This window comes from Olea europaea, unplaced genomic scaffold, assembly GCF_002742605.1.
Source record: "Olea europaea var. sylvestris unplaced genomic scaffold, O_europaea_v1 scaffold307, whole genome shotgun sequence".
NCBI classification, from domain to species: domain Eukaryota; kingdom Viridiplantae; phylum Streptophyta; class Magnoliopsida; order Lamiales; family Oleaceae; genus Olea; species Olea europaea.
This window is the reverse complement of record NW_019249416.1, coordinates 58,340-73,028: the sequence shown is the minus strand read 5'-3', so window position 1 is coordinate 73,028 and position 14,689 is coordinate 58,340. Positions and strand designations below refer to the sequence as shown.

The following is a 14,689-nucleotide window of genomic DNA, read 5'->3' as shown; positions in this document are numbered from 1 at the left end:
GAAGAAGGTGGCTCATCCATTGGTTGTGATGAAAATTCTGGGACTGAAGATTTCTTTTTAAGCGTAGTCCCTTCATCAGTTGGTTTGGACGAAGTAGCCTCAGCAGAGGATGATAGAGCAGGAGCTGCCAACACCAAAACCTTCAAAGGAGAGGCTGAACTTTTCTGAAAAATCCAAATAAACTATCAGCACATAGAAAAGTTTCAAGTATGGAAAGGTATGCTTGTGAGTAAACTAATTTAATTACCTTCTTCTTGACAATGAGAGGGGTGTCATCATCATCATCAGCATCATCCTCCAAAATGGGAGATGCTGAGACTGGCCGTTTACGACTTGGGGCACTTTTAGCTGCAGTGGGCTTGGCAGGAAGAGAAGTCAATGGACAAGCAGACTGTTTAGCACGAGCAGGGAAAGAAGGACTCCTAATGGATAGAGGAGTGACCAAAACAGGAGAGGTGGAAGAAATGTTTGACTGGTCCAGTGAATGGAAAGCACGATTGGCATCAGTCGCAAACAATCTGCGCTTCACTGACGGCCAGAGTTGTTCAAAAAGGGGATGGATGTCACGGCTAGGATTGAAAGGAGCTAATGAAAAGTTGCTCGTTAACAGAATATTGCGAGCATCTATAGCTTCTGCCTCTGCCTTATTAATGGTGTGGAAGCGGTCTATCAAATTTCTTGAATAGCAAGGGGGAACGGACCAAGTTTGGCCAAAACCAAGTTGGCGAGCAAAAAATTGGGGAGCGTATATTTCAACCCCGGTTTTAGCATTGGTTCCAGTCAAAATGTCATGGAACAACTCCCTCCCGGTCAAAAACTGAATCCAAACGAACAAAGAGGTGCTCACACTATCCATAATGGGTGGAGGTTGCACATAATATTGAGTCAAAAAGGGAGGAAAAGGAAAGACGGAAGGGATTGAATCCAAAGTATAAAAGAATGAAAAAATGTACCTTCTGGACATATTTACAGAAGTCAGGGGGATCAATGTCTAGCCCATAGCAGTTAGCAGAAGGACTGGAAAAGGATGGAGCACTAAGCGATGGAAAATAGGCTCTCAACCACATTTGAGTGAACCAAAGAGGCCCACTGTCAGTGGGAAATGCACCATTCTTCAATTGGGATTGAAGAGAAGCCATGCCCCTATAGAGGGCAGCTAAAAAGAAAGAACACAAATTTAGAGGCCTACCACACGCCAACTCGTGCGTTATGGGTAAATAGCTTATGGAGGGCTTAGGCTTGGCACACACAAAATGTATTTACAAAGTCAAACCTGAAGAAAGACCACACGCTCAGCATGGGAAGGCTCAGTGCTCGAGTGGTTATGATAGGTTTGCAGGCATGTATAAGACTCGGTGAGTTTTTTATCAAATTTTTGGACGACACCAGAAATCAAAATACCAGAAAAAATGGTATCGCCCAAAGGTGGTAGATTTATTAGGGCCCCAACATCCCTTAAGGTAATGGACATGGGACCAAGAGGAAAAACAAAAGTATTATGCTCAGAAGACCAAAAACTTAAAGCGATTGGAAAAAGTGCTGGGTCAAAAATAGGGGGTTGAAGAGAGATTTCTAACAAATTAGAAATCCTAGCACTATAAAAAATTGCCTTAGTAGGACCATGGTCCACAAGGCGAGCATGTCATCTACGGAAAACGACATCAGATTTAGGCCAAGTGCGAATACCTCTTTCGCGAAGCGGCCTCAGCGGCAAAGAGTTTAGAAATGGAGGGCCCTGAGTATAAGGGAACAGCTGACCGACCACCGCTTGTTCAATGGCTTCGGCGTTGTTAAATTAAGGACCTAGATAGAACTCATTGAGTTCAACATTGGCTGGTGCAAGGAAGTTCGGAGTTATATATGGCCGAGTGAGGAGTTTCTGGAAGTCTTCGAAACTGAAGGAGTCACTAGACTGGGATTGTGAAGCAGCCATTAGGAACGAAATAGAATTTGTCGAAGTTACGTAGCAGAGAAGCAAGAAGATGAACAGTAATATTGCGAGCAAGAAGCGCGAAACAATGAGGCGTGATTTAGTGGTGCAATGAAATTGCGTGTATTTGGAGGTTATAAGGGTTTGCAAACATCGCACCTTTTCAGGCTATGGAAGAAAATAATGATTGAAATTCTTGAGAATTTCGAATATTGCTGGGAAACAAAAAGTGAATATGGAAAAAATTAATAATTGGTATTAATTCTGCCATATTGGGGGTAATTGTTGACACACAAAAGTTCAGCCCAAATCGAATAGCCCAAGGAATTAAGCCCAATTGGAGGATCCCCAAAATCGGATAGCCTAAAGAACGACCCAATTAGACAATGCAGGATAAAGGCCCAAATAGGGAAGTCCATAAACGCGGTAATACCATCGCCCAAGATTACAAGTTGCCCAAGATTTGAGCGAATGAATTGTCATGCAGTCACCCAGAACTGTGATCCTGTTCTTGCGTCGCTCAGGATCTTAGTAAACATAAGTTGTTATGGTTACCTAAAAGTGCGGTTAATGAAGCAGTTATTGAGTAGCCCTATCACGTTCCACGATTCAAGGAATTCAATTGAAGACAGTTGAACGACAAAAAGTAATGACAACAGTTAGAGAAGGCAGTTCCATGACAAGTTGGCCACTACGAAGAGAGTGGGCAGTTATATATTTTTAAGCGGTTGATCACGAAGAGATCATCCAGGGAGTATACAAGGAAGAAAAGACATAGAGCAAAAGACCACGAATCAAACACTCCAAACAGAGAATATGTAACTTTAAATTTCTTAATTTAGATTTAAACACTTCTTTTCAATAACTCGTGTGCTTGCGCCCCTTGGAGGCATTCTATTTTTATTTTCCAATTGTAAAGTCATCGCCAATAAAAGCACCCCTTTTTGGGATTTTGTCTCAAAAGATTTGTCCCTTACACAGTCGTTTGATCTCTTTTTAATTGTTAGCGACTAACCCGCGCGAAATAGTATTCATCTTCCATTAGAGTTGAACATGAATCTTGTGTTTAATTTTGATTTATTAAGTAGTTTAGAATGTAGTATACACATAAATTGAGATATCTAAATTGGGATTGTTTTGAGTTAAATTTCTTAGTCTCTTACTTTGAAACAAAATGCGTTGAAATTTCCAAATCATGAAATGCTGAAATGCCCTTCATAATTGAGGAAAGCCGTGGCGATACTAGATCAGTTCTTCAAACTACCATTATCTGTGTGTTATTGCAAATTCAAATCGAAAAGGAAGAAAAAATCTTTGATTCATTTTATATAATAATCCGACCTATGTTGGATTCTAACCATTTTATTTGATTGTCTATGCACAATTATGCCAAAATCAAAATGTTGGATTAGTAGAACCATATATTTTTGGTTAATTATCTGGGTTAGCTTTTAAATTACTTGTTTACATTATATGCACTTTGATTTTCTCCCAGAATAAATATTCTTAATTGGGCTTAGTTTATTAGAAAATGCTCAACAGATAGTGATCAATCAGTTCTCACGAATTGCACAAAATGACCGTTGCTCATTCATCGGGAATGTGTCCGTTGGTTCCTCCGTATCTTTGCCTGAGCTACGGGAGATGTATAATGCGGTAAGATACTGGCTTAAGATTTTGATCAAGATAGATAATTTCTCCCTTTATCTGTCTTTGGTGCCTTATTACAGAGGATTATGCAAGATGATATTTCTCTTTAGGTAGTACTTGCCTATGGTGCTGAAAGTGATAGAACCCTTGGCATTCCAGGAGAGGTACTTAAAAATAAACTTAGCATGTCCTTTGTTGAGTTCCTCTTATTGATGAGTGGATTATGATATTACTTATTCTTAATGATGGAGTGTTCATAATTTATATTCAATAATTTATGAATCATTTCTCATTTCTCTTTTATAAATTTGTAAGGAGTTGGCTGGAATATATGCTGCCAGAGAATTTGTTTGGTGGTATAATGGGCATCCAGACTGTAGAAATTTAGCTCCAGATTTGAAAAGCACAGATACTGCTGTTATTCTTGGTCAGGTACATTTGCATAATATATGCTGCAAAATTGATGGATTTGATTATTATGATAATTGAAGAGGCCCTTTTTGACTGTGAAGTTTTTATTATCGATAAATAGGTTGGTCAATAGCTTATGATCAATGATCTTATTTTTCTAAATGTGATTGTCTGAGGATGAAGCTGCTTACTAGAGTAGGGTTTAAAAGAAACTGGTTAAATAGTGTAATATGTGAAGAGGCTTAAACCTTTACGAGATATATATTAATAGAATGTAGCATTTTAAAAGAAAATTGGATTTTTGAAACCTACTTGAATTCTCATAAGATTGATTATATTTACAAAAATTATGTTTCCTGTCATTATGATGCTAACTAAATATACTTCAATAAACAATCATCTAGTTTAATGACACCATCCAATTTATATGTGGAATAAAAATTTCAAATTAACTTCCCATTCCATGCAAAGGTATTGGACTCCTTACCCCTTTATGGTAACCAGACACACATGTCTGTAGTCCAGGGCATTCTACATTTTGAATAAGAGCTTATGTTTCTGGATACAACAAAAGGAATTTTTTGTTCTCAGGAACTTCATAGATAAAGAATTTGCTGTCTTCTTGACCATAACCTGTACTTGCTATTACGGTAATGTGGCTTTTGATGTCGCTCGTATTCTTTTACGGCCAACAATGGAATTGGCAAGAACTGATATAGCTAGTCATCATTGGTTGCTTTAGAAGAGAGCTCTATAAGGTTTGACTTCTGCCTTGTCGTATCATTCAACATATTTTAGCATAATTATTGGAGCTGTACTTGAGAGAACGAACATAATTGCAGAAAAGTTTATTTAGTTGGAAGACGTGGACCAGTACAAGCAGCGTGTACCGCCAAAGAACTAAGTGAAGTTCTTGGTAATTTATTTACCTTTACCTATTTCTAGTATTGGCAATAATATATACTATATCTTTTCATAATTTCACTAATGCCCTTTATTTTGGGTCTTAAATCTCGTACTTCTTATCCGTATCTTGTTCAGTACAAGATGACAAAAGCCACATCCAAATGCAACAAGTAGTTTGTGTACTGATTTTATTCTGGCATTCATGTCTTAGTTCAATATAAGATTGTATGAATTAGATCACTACGACCTGACCATTTTACCTTTTCCTGTGCTTCAATTAAAAGTCATCTGGAGTGTGTTCGTCTTTTGTAATAGGTTTGTGGTTGTGTTGGAGTTAGAGTTGGAGTTGGGGTGGAGGAGAAACTTTGTTATGCCATCAATTCGCATTTATCTAAGATTTGGAATCATATCACTCAAGTGAAAGGGACTTTATGGAACTCTGAAACTTTTTATTGAAGTTTTTCTTATACTATAGGAAATATGATATAGTTCTTTGTTGGCATTATAGTGTATAACCTATATCATAAATGATATGTATGACGTTTCTGAAAAGCGTAGTTCAACTAGTAAACTGGAATCCTTTTCAGGCATTAAAGACTTATCGATTCACGTTAAGCAAACTGATTTAGTTACAACCCCAGCAGATGAGGTAAATTTTATCTACAATAACTTTTGTGCATTTTATTTCATAGTTAATTCTATAGCCTTTTTGCTCTAGTTTTATATTCGATTTATGCATTTTCACTTTATACTTGGAGATGGTTTATTTTTAAATTTTTTGGTTAATGACAAGGTAGAGATGAAGAACTATAAGATCCGGAGGAGAGTTTATGAGTTGATTTCGAAGGCAGCTTCATCAGGACCTTCTCTTCCTCTTCCAGGTCAACGTGAACTGCACTTAGTCTTCTTTAAACCAGATAGGTTTCTAGAGTCAGATGATAGAAGTGGTAATGTAGCTGGTGTACGCCTTGAGGAGACAACTCTCCGAGGTAAATTTCCTTCATAATAATTTCTGTTGAAAAGATTTGTAAGAATAATAGTGCTTCTTTTTCTTTTTTGCTTTATTCATTATTTCTTGCACATTACAGCATGCGAGCTTATTATTCAAGCTGTAGCCAAATTTTTCTGTTGAAGTATGCAAAAAATAGATATTTTCCAATTTCTTAAATCTTATGCAATATTTTTCTGATTAATCAACTCGTTGAATTGGGTGATGAGAATATAATTCGAATGGCCTTAGGAATGTTTTTGTGCATTTAGAGTTCATTTACAATGTTTTCTGATAAAACGACATGAAAGCATATTATATTTGAAGCTTTTCAAAATTTGCTTTAAATTAAGTTTATGACTCATTATCCATATCTCTTACTTGACATTCAACAAGAAGCAATTATCTTTCTATCTTGACAGTTCTGAAACCAAATCTAACAAATAGTGGTTAAGGCAAAGTGTGCCTCTTTAAAGTTGAAACGAATCAGGAAACACAAGGTCGTGTGTAAGTTTAATGCATTTTTCTTCATCTTCCTGGTCATGAAGAAAACAACCTTTGAAATGTCTCCAACCCTTAATAGAAACGACGCACTATCATTAATGGGAAACCGTGTGAGGAGGCCGGTGGGGGTAGGGTTAAAATGTAGCTGATTGACATTATATGATTGGAATCAAATAAGAGTTTGGTCTGGAAAATAGGTGGTTGTATGTTTCTTTTTCTCTCTTATGTGTATATGTTTTGTTCCTTCATTAAGTTGTTTTCCCAATTTTGCGATTTTTATATTGTCTTTTTCCCCCCCTCCTCAGCCTTTGTACACTCAAGAGGCAGAATCTTTTGAAAGTTTATGCTTTTCAATTTTGTTATGACTGTAGGAATTCCATTGAGGTTGAAGATCTTTTGGAATTTGCTCAAAGTAATTTAATATTTTACATTTTATCGTGTAGAGAGTTTTTTTTCCCTTAATTCTCTTTGTAGAGTAAAAATTTCAAATGAGAGAAGTTCTTGAAGTTTGCAGCAGCTTTCTACAAATTTTATTTTATGCATCATTGCTTCAGACTTGTGCTATGCGCCAAATTAGAGTATGCATACAAGTATTGTGTGCAATGACTGCGTATATTAAAACACGGAGAGATTATGTTGTTTGCCGCTCAAAAGAATTTTTTAAGGGTTCTAAAGTTGCTGTTTATACATGACACTTATGCCTTCATTTTATTTTTCTTTGTCAATAATGTCACTATTAATGGTACATATGCTCTTCCTTGATTCCAGCATGTGGGCTGGTGTGTAAGTAAACAAATTATAGGTTTTTGAAACTGTTATAAATCCCTTATTTACCTATGCTCTTTTTTACAGGAGATGATTTGGGAGAACAAATTGCAGTTGGTACAGGAGTATTTTAAGACATATCATGTGAGTAAATTCCCTGGAGCTCAACTTATGAGTGTAAATGTACCATGGAGTTGTTGTCCATCTCTGTTTTCCTCTACCGTTTATGATTTTACTTGCGTATGCTAAAATTCAGTTGGTGCTGTGTGATATGATGCACAAGTATTTTCCTGAAGTGAAATTGTGAAATGCTCGCTATTGTAATGTATCGGATAGGGCTTTGGGGATGCATTGACCATTATATTTTCAACTACTATTAGATTTCCAGATAAAAGGATAACATCAAAAGAAAATGAAGAGAGGAAGGTTTACAGATGGGAATGGGGAGTGGACTTCTTTACCACATACAATTATTAGTTAGATTTTTATTTTTAGTGTGCGCTCTTGTTGCTTGCAGGTTAGTGCTGAAGAGCATTGGTTATAAATCAGTAGCTATTGACAGTTTACCATTTGATCATTACAAAGGTACATTGAAAAAATTGTACTGTAATATAGGTTTATGCTTCATTTTTACTCAAATGTATGAGGTAGTTATCTAATCCCAATTCAGAAGCCAGGCCATACAAGTATGTAATTTAGCAGATTTGAAAATTAGAGAAGCCTTAACTTCTTTCTTGCATGACATTTTATCCTATGCTTCAGATATTTCTGACAGGAGTCATAATTTTCAAACTTTTGATTTTTCAACTACAAAGAAATGTGATTCTTTCGTGTCTTCGTCTTTATCTTGGTTTGTTTTTTAGGAATTGTTCCAAATATTGAAGGTCGAGTCTTGGCCAATTCTTCTAGAGATGTTCCACAATATGAGACCGGCTTATATGTGTGTGGGTGGTTGAAGAGAGGACCGACTGACATCATTGCCACCAACCTTTATTGTGCTGAAGAAACTGTGAGTGTACTTCTCATTCCTGGATGTTCTCTTATCCATGGTCATCATCAGTGAATCTTACTCAATTTTATCATTCAATGAGAATCTGGGATCGTGTTAAATTTTTGCTAACTAGTTCTACTGATCACCCAAAAATCATGGGCAGGTTGCGAGCATTTTTGAGGACATTGGGAAAAGAGTACTAACATCTGACACAGCAGAGCTCGGGAGCGAAGGACTCCTTCAATTGTTAGAAGGTAGGAATATCAGAGTTGTCCAATTTGATGACTGGGAAAAATTGATGCTGAAGAGAAAAAGCGTGGAAAATTGAAAAACAAACCCAGGGAAAAACTTGCCACATGGGAGGAATTGCTACAAGTCGTCAGTGAATGAAAGCATATTTCTCCATGGATAGCGTAGATGGTTAACCCTTCAAACAAACTAACGTCGAACACTCTAGTTTTGGACAAGGAGAGATTGAGACGGTAAACCATTAAGAATGTATTGGACAGAATATCAGAAATTTAATTTAGTTAGCAGCTATAATCTTAAATGGCTAATTCAGGGGGTTTTCCATGAGGATGACCTTCACTCCTCTTGAAGAACTCTGTTACAGTCCTTTCAGCTTTATTAGAAAGCTCTTCTAGTCCTTCTTACAGGTTCTGCCTTGGGCACTCGATTTGCAGAGGTCCTTATCTTGCCACTTGAGACATAATTCAAGTCCTACCCATACAGTATCTGTAGCTTTTTTTATGTTAGTTAAAGATCCATTTCTACCCAGGCTTTTCTCTGTAAGTTTCAACAAGGAAATACTTTCACTCACACTCCTCACTAAGTGATTAGCACTGTTAATTGCAATGTCACGAAGTGCAATTGCAATGCATGTAAGTGTCACCGCAGGTAGAGACCAGCAATTTGGAGGTCCTGAGAATGTAATTGGAACTTGATTATTGTCAAATAGCCTCATCCTGCTAAAATTGTTAGATTTATGTAGTAGTTCAATTACGCTCTTCAGCTTCTGTCTTTTTCCTATCTCTGTCATCTTGTCCACCACATTCAAGGTGCATTTCAGGGTATTTTTAGGAATTTGTGGCTCTCCAAGTAGCGATAGCGGGTAATATCTAGTGGTGGAAGCATGAGGCAGAAATGAGCAAAAAATTTTGGATTATGCTTGAGATAGCAGCATATTATTGCAAACATACCATGATCAAGGGATTTGACAAATGGATGTCAAAACAGTGTTTCTTAACATGAATCTTCACGAACCCTCATAAATGACAGCCTGAAGGTTCTAAATCCAAAGAGCCTGACAAGATATGCAAGCTTTAAATATCCATATAGAGATTGAAGCAAGCTTGAAGGAGTTGGAATCTTTGTTTTGATGATATAATTAAAATTTTTGATTTTATCAAAAACTGAAGATGAATCATGTGTATGCAAGAAAACTAGTTGGAGTAAAGTTGTGTTCTTAGTTTTGTATGTGGATGGCATACTTATAATATGAAATGATATCCCCTGTTTCAATCTATGAAATTGTTGTTGCCCAATATTTTTTGCATGAAGGATATAGGAGAAGCTATATACATCCAAGAATCAAGATCAATAGGGATGGATCTACCATATTGCTCGACTTATTTCAATCTACGTACATTAACAAAGTGTTGAGAAAATTTAGCATAGAAGAGTCCAAGAGAGGGCTCTATCCCTAAAGGCATTGGATTTCTCTCAAAGGATGTGTTTGAAAATATAGGTCGAGAGATCACGTGAATAAGATTCTTTATGTTTCGGTAATAGAATCTATTTTTTATGTGATGCTATGAACTAGATCTGATGTTTCATATGCTTTGTGTGTCATAAACATGTTCCAAGTGAATCATGGCAAGAAACACTTAATCTATGGGACCCAACTCTCAACATATCTTAGCTCCTCTTCCATCCACATGTACGTTACTAGCACACATGGACACCACATTAGACTGCACAAGGCCGTAGCTTTAGCAGGGTTGTGATTACTACGTACTCTCTGATGCTCAAGTCAATCGAAGAAGAATATATTTGGGTTTTGGAGAGAAGCATTGGACAAAATAATGGGTGCCAATTTGAAAAGAGAATTGCTGATTGCAATTAGAAGAATTTTGTTACCCAAGTTTTTGGATTGCCTTTGAAGGGAACGAAACCAAGGATTTATAGGTGGAAGAGCCCCTTTGGATGCTTAACGCGTGGCATCATTCTAACGATTCACTTATCTAGCTCAATTATCAATTTATAGCCATCATAGGCNAGCCCCTTTGGATGCTTAACGCGTGGCATCATTCTAACGATTCACTTATCTAGCTCAATTATCAATTTATAGCCATCATAGGCCCGTGACTTCCATAACCCGAACTAGGCTGAAAAGCTATTGATAAGTGTGTTTTTGCACACTTATTTAGATCACAAACATAACTTAATTACAAGAAAAATATTTAAATTATAACTTAATCTCGTTGAATTCATGTAATGTAAGTGTTTCTATGGAAATGGTGGAATTCAGGAGAAAAGAGTCGAAAAAGGACTAAAATGGAGCAAAGTGATAGCTCAGGGACCAAAGTGCAATTATCCAAAAGATGGTCCAAAGGACAAATCAAGGAAGTGAATGAGCTAAGTACCAATTTGGTGATATTATGAGATGATGGAAATAAAAGAAACAAGCAAAAGGACCAAAATGAATCAAACTGAAAGTTCGGGGACCAAGTTGTAAATAATCCATTGATGAGACGGGAAATGGATTGAAGATTCAAGAGAGTTAGAGGTCAATCGAATGAGGAAAGGAGTCAAAGGGGTGAAATATGATCGAAGTATTATCAAATATCAACTTTCAGGCGAAAAAGCTATGCTCGTAATTTTTAACCTCTACTTGAGATCCATTTTTGGCATATTAAACATCAGAATTTGAGAAAGCCTATTTCTATCAAAAGTGTAGATCATTGAGTTTTCTGTCCAATGAACTTTGAATCATTTCAATTGGAGATCAGGAGAAAAATTTATGATAAAAAAACTAAAAGTTGTCCGGCGGAAAGAATCGCATAACTATGCGGTCGCATAGAAGACTCCCGAGAATTTTTTCTCAAAATTTTTTTACTCTGTGCGACAGCATAGAAATGTACTATGTGGTTAAATATGTATATTTTGGGAGTCGATTCTGCAGTTTCCTAATACGACCGAAACTCTTTTGGTAACCTAATTTTCACGCGATATAAATACCAAAAGACGTCCAGAAAGAGGCAGAACGTATTAGAGGTAGAAGAACACTTCTTGGAGAAGATTTTGAGCGTAAGAACGAAGATTTACATGAAGAACTTCAAGATTTCTCAAGATTTGATAACCCGGTGATGTCTTTTATCCAAAATCTGATGTATTCTTTTATTTTAACCATGTTAGGCTAGATTTTCATGTGTTAGGATTTGCGGTAAACCTTTTATTATGAATCCTTAATCTTGAATTTTATTTATTTGACGTTAAAACATTTTTTTTAATTGTTGAATGATTGACATGGATTTTATTTTCTCTACAATTATGTGCGCAATAGTTGTATGAGATTTGTGGCTTGTTTTACCCTCGAGAGATGGAAAATAAGTTAGACATTATGTTAATTGTCGTAAAGTTCGATAGGGGATAAAAATATACCGTTATGCTTTACGTGATCTTTAAGTATTCATAAATCTTTAATGCATTTTTATATGTTCGCATCCGTCATAGAAATATGGTCGGATCGCATGTGAAAATAGGTTTAATTCAACTCGATAGAGATTGTTAAACAAATTAGGAATATTGGTCTTCATAATTGAATCGTGTTGTCAATTTTATAAAATTTGGATTAAAGGGGATTGATATAAGGGGATTCGGGATCCTAGTACGCATTTCGTTATCATATTTTTATAAAACTTGAATTTAGTTATAATCACGCATTTAATTTAGTTAATTTAGGCTTTATATTTATAAGTAGGTTATTAAATCATAATTTAGTTAGCAAAAATATCAAGACTTTCTATTGTTTCGGTTAAGGCGACGATAGATAAAATTGAACTAATCAATCTCTGTGAGACGATATTCGAATTCATTTAATCCACTTTATTACTTGTTAACGAACCGTATACTTGCGGTAGTTTTAAATCGAAAGAAATAATTTCGTGAACAAGTTTTTGGTGTCGTTGCTGGGATTGAGTTTAGTTTAATTTTATTTCTCGAGGCAATAATTCGAACTTCAAATTTTATTTTGCTTGTATAATTTTGATTTTAGGTTATTATCCTTTATTTTGTGTTTTAGTTATTTAAATTGTTTGAATCTCAGTGCTCGTGCTGTTTTGTTTCTCAGATTTGCATGCCAAGATTGATTAGAGGAGAATTGATTCCAGCTGATCCTGAAATCGAGCGCACCTTTCATCGACTACAAAGAGATCACCGAGAAGCACAAGTACAAATGGCTAACGAACTAAACAATTCCATTATTCAAGCTAATTGGCTAACGAACTAAACAATTCCATTATTCAAGCTAATGAAGGAGAGGCAATGGACGAAGGAAATGAGATTCTGGGAGATTTTTTGACTCCTCAAGTGATTCAAAGTCAATCCATCATAGTGTATCCATCGTTTGGGCAGCCAAATTTCCAGTTGAAGACCAATATGATACAGCTATTTCAAAATGGACACCAGTTTTATGGCAAAGCCGAGGAGAGTCTACATACACACATATCTCAATTTTTGGATATTGTCAACATTTCAGATACCAAAGGATTTCAGACAACGCTATTAGGCTAAGGTTGTTTCCACATATGCTATGAGACAGAGCGCTTGAATGGTTGGATTCACTTTCGATTGCAAGTATCTTTACATGGAACGAGTTGGCACACAAATTCTGCACAAAGTTTTTCTCCCCAGCCAAAATAGCGAAGCTGAGACATGACATATCAGTATTCAGTCAAGGAGAAATTGAATCATTTGACGAAGCTTGGAATAGATTCAGAAATATGCTCCGGAAGTGCCCTCAACATGGGTTTGATAAAAAGATCCAAATTCGATTCTTCTACATAGGGTTACTTCCGTACCACAAGAACATGGGGGGTTCAGTTTCAGATGGCTCAATATCCACACGAACAGTTGATGGGGCATTAGAATTATTTGAGAGAGTGACTACCACATCAGCCATGTGGTCTTCTGAGAGGGCAATTCCAAGAAAAACTTCGGGTGTCTATGAGGTGGATACTTATTTAGCATTTGCAAAAATCGACTCTCTGTATCACAAGGTGGAAAGCATATCACAAGTAGCACAAGCTAAGAAGAGCAATTGTGATGAATGTGGAGCTGAGCATAAAACATCGGAATGCCAATACTCATGCAAGGAATTGAGCAAGCAGACTATGCACAGTGGGTACAACGCTAACAACACATCAATATGGAGAAACTTTCAATCCCAGTTGTATGAAGCATCCCAACTTCTCTTGGAGCAACCAGAATCAAAATAGGCCACATGGACAATTTCAACAACAAGAGAAGAGGCCTCAATTGGAAGATATGATAGGAAAACTCATGGAGAAAGCCGAAGCTACACTTCAAAATCAAAATGCAGCGATCAAAAATTTGGAAACTCAGATGGGGCAGTTGGCCATAGCATTGACTGGCAGAAGGCCAGGTAACTTGCCGAGTAACACAGAAATCAATCCCAAAGAGCAAGCCAAGGCTATTATAACTCGAAGTGGAGTACAATTGCCTAAAATCCATGTCAAGAGACCGGGTGTGATTGGAGAGACATTTTCCCCTGCTGAAGAAGAGACTGTTATAAAGGAATCAACTCCGAGGGAAAATTCAGAAAAGTCACAGGATAAGGCCAAAGTCACAGTCAACCCATACAAGCCTCTGATTCCCTTTCCACAGCGGTTGAAGAAGCCTAAATTGGAGGAACAGTACAAAAAATTCCTAGAAGTCTTCAAAAAGCTCCATATCAACATCCCACTAGCTGATGCACTATTCCAGATGCCTAGCTACGCGAAATTTCTCAAAGATATTATATCAAACAAACGCAAGTTGGAGGACCATGAGATAGTAAGGCTTACGGAGGAATGCAGTGCCAGAATCCAAAAAAAGCTTCCACCAAAACTGAAAGATCCAGGGAGTTTTACTGTCCCTTGCACAATTGGTGATTTTTATTTTGATAAAGCATTGTGTGATCTCAGTGCGAGTATTAACTTGATGCCACTCTCTATTTTCAGGAAACTAGGATTGGGAGAGCCTAAGGCAACCACAGTAACTCTACAGCTAGCTGATCGATCACTTACACATCCACGGGGGATTATTGAAGATGTATTGGTCAAAGTGGATAACTTATATTCTCAACAGACTTCTTGATTTTGGATATGGAAAAAGACAAGGACGTGCCTATCATATTAGGACGACCATTTTTGGCTACTACAAGAGCCCTCATAGATGTGCAGCAAGGACAATTAACTCTGAGGTTGGGGGAGGAACAAGTCTCTTTTAATGTTTTCAAGGCAATGAAATACCCCAACGAGCC

At 36.8% G+C, this 14,689-nt stretch overlaps 1 pseudogene; it reads left to right on the top strand.

Moving 5' to 3' along the window:
* LOC111384989 overlaps positions 1–14,689 on the top strand; it is a 47,628-nt pseudogene that overhangs the window by 9,458 nt on the left and 23,481 nt on the right.